This window comes from Crocodylus porosus, unplaced genomic scaffold (genome assembly GCF_001723895.1).
Source record: "Crocodylus porosus isolate Cpor-Errol unplaced genomic scaffold, CroPor_comp1, whole genome shotgun sequence".
Lineage (NCBI taxonomy): Eukaryota > Metazoa > Chordata > Crocodylia > Crocodylidae > Crocodylus > Crocodylus porosus.
Window position 1 is genome coordinate 230,799,128 of NW_017728886.1, and position 7,795 is coordinate 230,806,922.

Genomic DNA, 7,795 nt, shown 5'->3' on the forward strand with positions numbered 1-7,795 from the left:
CCTGGCTGGGATCATTTGAGCCCAGTTTTTTTTCTCCTGCCCTGGCAGGGGTTTGGACTTGAAGATCTATAAGGTCCCTTTTGACCCTACTTCTATGATTCTATGATTCTGTGAGAGTGCATACAAATGCTCGCTGCACGCAGTCTACAATCATGCAGCTTACTTCAAGCTGTGTGGTCTTACACTGGGAGTAGCATGTGCAGAAATTCGCCAGTACTGGGAGCCACACTGGAAAACCAACGTAAGGAATTGATGTGGGAGGGGGAGGGACAGGTAGGATTGTTGGGGTATGGCAGCGCTATGGTGGGGGAATTGATGGGTCTGAGGTGGTGTGGGGTTGTCTGTCCAGGGATAGGAGGTGTGGGGAAGCTAAAAATAGCCCAGTCAGATTAGGGAAGAAGGAAGAGCACAGAATGGGGTTAGCAGCTGGGCTTTTCCAGCCCTGGGACTGCACTGTGAACATGGGCAGATGTTCACTGGGTTGAGTTAACCTGTACCCAATCTACATTAGTTTATCTGCTCAGGTGAGCTAACCTAGACTGAGCCTGCCATTTTTGGCCTGATTTAAACTCTCTGAATGTCTGTGCGGTTCAGCATTTAGATCAACCTAACCCTAGTTAGGTTGATCTAAATATAACATCTGCACATACCCTGAATGGGGAACACTGGCAGTATTGTAAAATATATGCTTCGTTTAGGACTATGTAGAGTAGTTATGTGATTCAATAAAAGATCATTGCACACAAAATGGCTTTATTTTGAAATTGCTGTTACTTTCTGAAACACACACAGCCGTATTTAGGGTATATGCACACATACATACTCACATGAACCCTCCTAAATATGGGATTAGATAGTGACTTATTGGTTCCACAGTCTAAAAATCTGTGATCATAGCTTTTACGTATTTTATGTACAATCCTCCAAACAATGCTGTAGGCTGCAATTCTGCAATATAGACGACACTTGGACAAATTGTTGCAGTGCTTTGTTGGCAGTGTACAATACACAAAGGCAGTTACAGCCACAAAACATAGGGTGGAATTGGGCTCTCTACTATCTGAAGTGGTATTTTAATGCCTCTACTTATTTTTCTTGAAATAATGGTCCCTTCTCTCACCCAAGCTCATAGCTCTCGTGTGTTTTATTACGGGATCCAAATATATTTATTAGGCTATTCTCATCAACTTCTTGGTTGATCAGGAGTAGTAAATCTGTAAATAAACTCAGGATATCAGTAAATTAATCAATGCAGTATAGGAGATTATGCATAATAGCTCTTGGTTCAAGAGCTACTAGAAGTTTGGTGTCCTTTTTTCTATTAAGCTGAAGAAGAAGATTCTTGATTTTGAAACAGTTAAGTACATTGCAGTTTATTTGAAACACTTCTTTTCTCCACTTGTAGGATTAGAACTGTGCTTGCCTCATGTCTAGTTTGGCAGCATGAGAGACTGCTTGTTGGATGGATTTTTCAAATAAAAAACGGTTGCTGATGATAGCAAGGCATTTAGCTTTCTGTTATGAAGAATAGCTTCCAGACTCATGAAAAAAACATGCAAGTTTTGTGTTCTGTGACAGGCTTTAGAGATCACCATTCCATGTTGCTATGGTCTATCAGTTGTTAGCTCTGAACTTCAACAAATCACATAACTCAACCTGTCCACTCTTACTGTGTAAATGAAAAAGTAACTGTAAATCTTGTTCACAATTACTTCTATATCTTTTGGCAGGCTGTCAACTTTGGCTTGAACAACATGAGAACAATATGTGTAGCACAGCCAACACCCATTAATTGTCTCTTTAGTTTCTTTTGTAACTTGTAGAATACATTTCTCCCAGGTGATCTGCTTTTACAAACATTAGCACAAGATTGTCTGGCACCAAATACCAATAATTTATTAGTTAGATTCTACTCTTCAGTAATATTTACAATGTGTTCTGATATATGGCTAGTAGATGCTTTAGGTAGACATGAAAATATAAGAAATAAGTGTGAGGACTTGTTATTTTCTAATTCAGAAATTTTTCTGATATTTTTATGGTTTGCATCATATACAAAAATGGCTTCAGAATTTGCATTCTTCTCAGGCCACATGTATTCTTCACTGAAAGATACAAGAAGGAGTTAATTGAGGTATTCCCTAACCCATCATGTATGGCTCAAATGCTTGAATCTCAGTAATGATTTGTGCATTTTACAATATTTTCCTAAATTTGTGGTTACTTCCAGCTTACAAGAGTTTTAATAAAAGAAGTGGTAGTGAGGCCTTATAGTTCTAAAACTAATCAATTTCTGTTTAAAAGGTATTGCAAAGGTATAACCAGCAAGTTTTGTGCTCTAGGTACAGATCAGACATGCCAAGTCTGAAAGAGTGGAAGTAGCGCTGTCAGTCTTACCTGCCCTGGAGACGCAAAGAACTGGCTGCTGCTGCTGTAACATGGGGCCCTGCTGTTGTTGTGTAGGCTGTCTGGGGACTGCCTATCTTGCACCCCCACTAATTTGAATCCTGGGACTTGTCTTCCTCTAGTTATACTGCTGTGATATTGTCACAAATCATTCAAACTAATTTGCCTGGAATGTGATGCCAAAATGGGTAGGGGGCATACTGTATTTCTAAAACATCTGAGCTGAAATCCCCACTTCAGACTCATGGCAAAGATGGATCCCAGTTGACCTGGCTGTGACTGTAAATGTGCTGGGGAGTCAATGGAAGCTAGATAGGATGCTACCCACATCACTCCCTTGTATGCTGTTGGTTGTAGAAACTGGAGCACCTCAAACACACTAGGCTCAGGTAGACCCTTGATGCTTATTTTAAAATTACAACTGTCAAAATAAGTGAACAAATGATGTACTTGCACTATTTCTTATTGTTTGTTTACTCATTTCTTTGCAAAATTAAGTGATTGGGATTTTTGGACAGGCTAGGATATATCAACCTGGTATACAGGAGGTTTAAATCACAATTCAGATCTTGAGTTTGGGCAACTCAAAATTTGTAGTCAATCAAATACAAGGTTTTTGGTTGGGCCATTATAAAAAGGGGCATTTCCCCAAAGTTGATCTGATGCCAGTTCAGATTTGAAACTGTTTTAACAAGCTGGGTTTTTGGATGTGTTTGAGTTCAGACCCTTCTCTTTCAGTCTATCTTTAGTGCAAATACAAAACAATACTATTTTTCTGATACCAGAGGAAAGTAACTATAAAACACTATATCTATCTTATTAAAAAGTTCTGGGTGATATAATAATTTATAACTCCTTTCCTAACCACTGAGCTGTTTACAGTTTCTTTTATCCCTAGAGGAATCTGGGAATTTTTTTTTCACTGTTTTGTGACATGCCTATAACTATCTCAGTTTTTAGAATGTATATGTGAAGTCATTCTCTATAGTCACCTCAGGGATTCATTTTGGGGAAAACAATGGTTTTAGGGCAAGCTGATAATATGTGCCACCTTTTTCATAGTGTTTCCAACATTTTTCACTGGAAGCAATGAGAAGTATGTGTGTGTGTGGGGGGTGGGGAGAGATATGTGGGAGGGACAGAGATTGGACTAGATGAGTTGAGGTCTCTTCCAGCCATATTTTTCTACAATTCTATTATTCTAAGTAGTCATCGTACTCCTTCAGAGACTGACCTGTCACACTTGCATTTTCAGATGTTTTATCTGACATGGTAGAAGAGAATGTGACATCAGTGCCACATACGATTAGAAAAACAAATCCAAACTGCCTCACTCTGTTGCAATTGCTTAACAGGATCTCCAGGGTACAAGTCTAGCTTGAATATTTTTCTAGTGGCATTCTTAGTGTCCAGCTGTTATGGTGATGGGCGTTATGGTAATGCCTGTAATAATGATGTTTGATATAAGATACATTTTCAAACTTGAGAAATCCAGCCTAAGCCTGCTTGAAGACGGGTGAACATTTAAAAAAGATGGATGGTACAATGCCAGTGTGAGTGCTTGCTGTGATGGCATATCCCTTTAAACCCACATTTAGCTGAAACATGAGAACCCCAGCACTCCTGGTAGGATCAGTTAGTAGTACGCAAGCTGTTACAGGGTGTGAAACAGGCTGCTGGAACTCTGCCAGTAATATAGTGTTGGACTTGTTTCTCTGTATGTGCCACAGATTTATTTCCCACAAGACAGTGCATGTGCTTTAGCAGACTCGACAGATACAGTAATAGAAAATGATCAGCAGAACGCAATGTCTGACACCCCCTTGGTTAGTTTGATACAAGTCTGTTTTGGCTGCATTGCCAAGGGCAATAGAACTGGGGTTTGCAAATTTTCTCAGTTACATCCCCTCCAAAACACCCATGATTTATTGTCTGAACGAGACCCACAGTCCTTTGTGGTCATATCCCATGATCCCGTGTGTCTGTATAAAGCTGTGGGTTTGAGATCAGGGAAAGTAAGTGGGGATTATGGGTGAAGGCCAGGGAAGGTGTTGGGAATGCTTGGGAAGGGGGTTAGTACAGGACATTGTTAAAGCTTCTGATGGAGTGTGATAGACAGTATAGGCAAGTTTTGTGGTACAGGAGCGCATGAGGATTAGCGTATAGGGTCTTTTGCTTCCTTTCCTTCCAGGCTTGTAGAGTATTGTGCTCCAAGAAAGCTTTGTTCTAGGGTGAGGATAAATCAGGACCCCCAGATGAAAACAGCCAGCTCCTCCCAGCTTTATTCTCCTGCTCCTCCCAGGCAGCTCCCACAGCTGATTGGAGTCAGTTGGCCAGGGCAGTGGCTTAAAAGTCTGCAGACGGCAGCGGTGGTGGCAGTGGTGGTGGCAGGTGCTGCCAGGCAGTATGACAGGAGGAGGATGCCAAAGGCTGGGACAAGGGCAAGGCAGTGATGCCCAGCAAGAAGGTGGTGCAAGTGGGCGGCCCCAGCTTGTGCACCAAGGGCTTTGCCATCACTAGCTTGCTGGGGCTAGTTGGCTGAGCTGTAGCCCCCGCCCCCCCAGTCACTGCCACCACTGCTGAGGGTGTGGGAGGCTGGGTGGCGGTGCCTCCGGCTGGGACTAGTATTCCTGTGTGGGTAGCCCTGCCTGCTGCCCACCTGCCTGCCCTTCCTGCCACCCCATGTTGATCCCCTGCTGCCCAGCACCAGGCCAGCATCTTGGGTGAATGGACCCACACTGCCCCGCAATAGCTCATGGGATCCCCTGCCATCCACAGCTGCTGAGGCATATATGACCCTCACACAAACACCTCCCCACACCCTTACACCTCCCTAACCCTTCACATACCCACACCCATACCTCCCCACACCCACACTTCACCCCCCACTCAGTACATGCACCCACCCCACACACACACAGGGCCAGTGACATGGAGTGGGAGGGGGCACCAAAATACAAGTTTGCCCAGGGCACCATTTTCCCTAAGGCTGGCTCTGGCACCATCCATCTAAGGAGTTCAAGATACCTTACAAAAAATGAAATCAGCCCCATAATTTCTCTTATAATAATTACCAGTTAAGGAAGTTCTATATTATGATTAGTCTATTATACAAGTTTTCCACTTAACATCCATATATTGATATCTTAAAGAAAAAGTACCTTGTTCATTGATACTGAATTCCCATGGTCCCAGATGCACCCATTAGAACTGTAGGTGCTGAGCAGATCTTATCTAAGTGGACAATTGAAAGTATTTAGGTCAGAAAGCATTAAACTGTGGATCCATGTGCTTTACACTTCAAATGGTTGCTTATGCTGCATATATAATTCTTCATTCAGCCTAATGGACTCCCAAGGATGGAGGACTTTTTTTAACAGCAAAGGACATTATTAAATCAAATTCTTCCATGCTGATATTGGCTTAGATGAAGGCCAGATCCAGTAAAAAGTTATTGCAGATGTTAGATGAAATAACTGATAGCAGTAGCTTTCCCAAATGTACAGGCACAAGGTAGATGGCTAATTTCATATATTTTCACACACATCTCTGCTAATGAAGAAGTCCCAGAGTAAATGTAAATATCTAGTAACATTACATAAATCTAGGATGGTCTCTGGAGAATTTTTGCTTCATGAATTTTTTGGCAGCTTGGGACAGATACAGTCTTTCTCCAAAAAGTTAAGTGTAAATTGTACCAATTGCCATCAGATACTGCAACTTGAAATACTAAAAATAATCATTTCAGTTAGAATGACCACAAACATACAGTTTAACACTTGTGTTGTATTTTCTTTTGAAATTTCAGACTTCAAGATGAGCCCAGAGAACTTCTTTTTCTTACAAATGTCCTTGGACACTATGTGACAGATGACAGAGCGCAACAGAATAGAGACAGTTGATCCAATCTGAGAGGGGCTACAGCTTTTGGCCACATGAGGCATATATGTCACATATTTTGTGGATTACATTTGTCACTTCCATATTGCTCACAACACTTTCTGTGAGTAAGATGCTATGCAACACCTTTTTATATATCACTAACATATATAGCATATGTCAAAAAATGATATTCCTAGTGTAGCTTTCTTTTTTGATATATTTAGTCACAGGGCATTTAATTAATAGAGCATCTGACTGAAGAAAAATATGGTATTTGGTCTTTTCATGCTATGAGATATTCTCTTGAATAATCCTTTGTAGAATTATATTTTCACTTATCTTTTGTAATGCAGGTTTTCCAAAATCCGTAAAAAAATGTTTCATGTGTTATTAATCTAAGTTTTGACAATATACTTTGTAGCTTCAGGTTAAAGAATAACAAATAAACCCATTTTCTGTTTGGCAACAGAGTAAGAAACTTTGACTAATACGTTCTTATACCTAGCTTTGAATATCAGTTGGCTGAACTCTCACCATACGTTTAAACAATACAGGGGCCTGAATCTGCCTTCAGTTACAGGGCAACTCTCATTGAATATGTTGGGATTTGCACCTGTGGATCTGAAGGCAGTGCTGAACTCTACCAAGACCTTATTCAGTGGGCTGAGATCCATGTTGCTGGTGTGAAGTAACTGGATTGTTTTCTAATGTCCATTTCATGTATGAGACCTGTTAGGCCATTATCAGTATCTCTGATTGCAGAATTTAGTTCAGAGGTTTAAACTTCATTATGCCCAGAGAGAGAGAGATTTATCTAATATGTATTATACCTTGCTGTTTTTAGTGTGTAATCCACCTAAAGCAAGTTGCTCATTTAGCAGAAACTGTGAGGCTATGGTGACACCTTCATGCACTGTATAACTCCTTTTACTCTCAGTGAGAATTACATGCATACATCAAGGGGAAAGGGGAACTTTTTGCTTTTATATTGAACACATCTAATGAGGATTCCTGCCTCTCTTAAAATACCATTTATAAATTATGAAAATCACGCATGCATTTTACATTTTAAAAACGCATGTCTATGATAATTTCACTTTATGTTGCTTATAAACGTACTGTAGAACTTATGCTAAATTTATGATACATGCAACAGAATGTTACACCATTATGGAGTCACCACTGTTTTACAAATCTGGCATTCCTATTACTTGCAAGGCTGAAATGTTTTAAATTTATTTACACCCTGCAGTTTCCTTAGGGAACTGTTTTCCATAAGCTAATGAGGCACTGGTGCAAGTGCTTCACTGTTATTCCTGGCAGACAACATTTAGACTCACAGGCATACTTCACTGCTTTTTTTTCTTCAGTAGCCCAGTGCAAATAATAAATAAGAGGAAATACATCATGCCTTTTAATATGAGAGCCAAGCTGTGGGGCTGCCAAAGTTAAAACAAAGCAATCTCAGGCTAGAATTCATGCAGATACTGTACCACATATACCCACA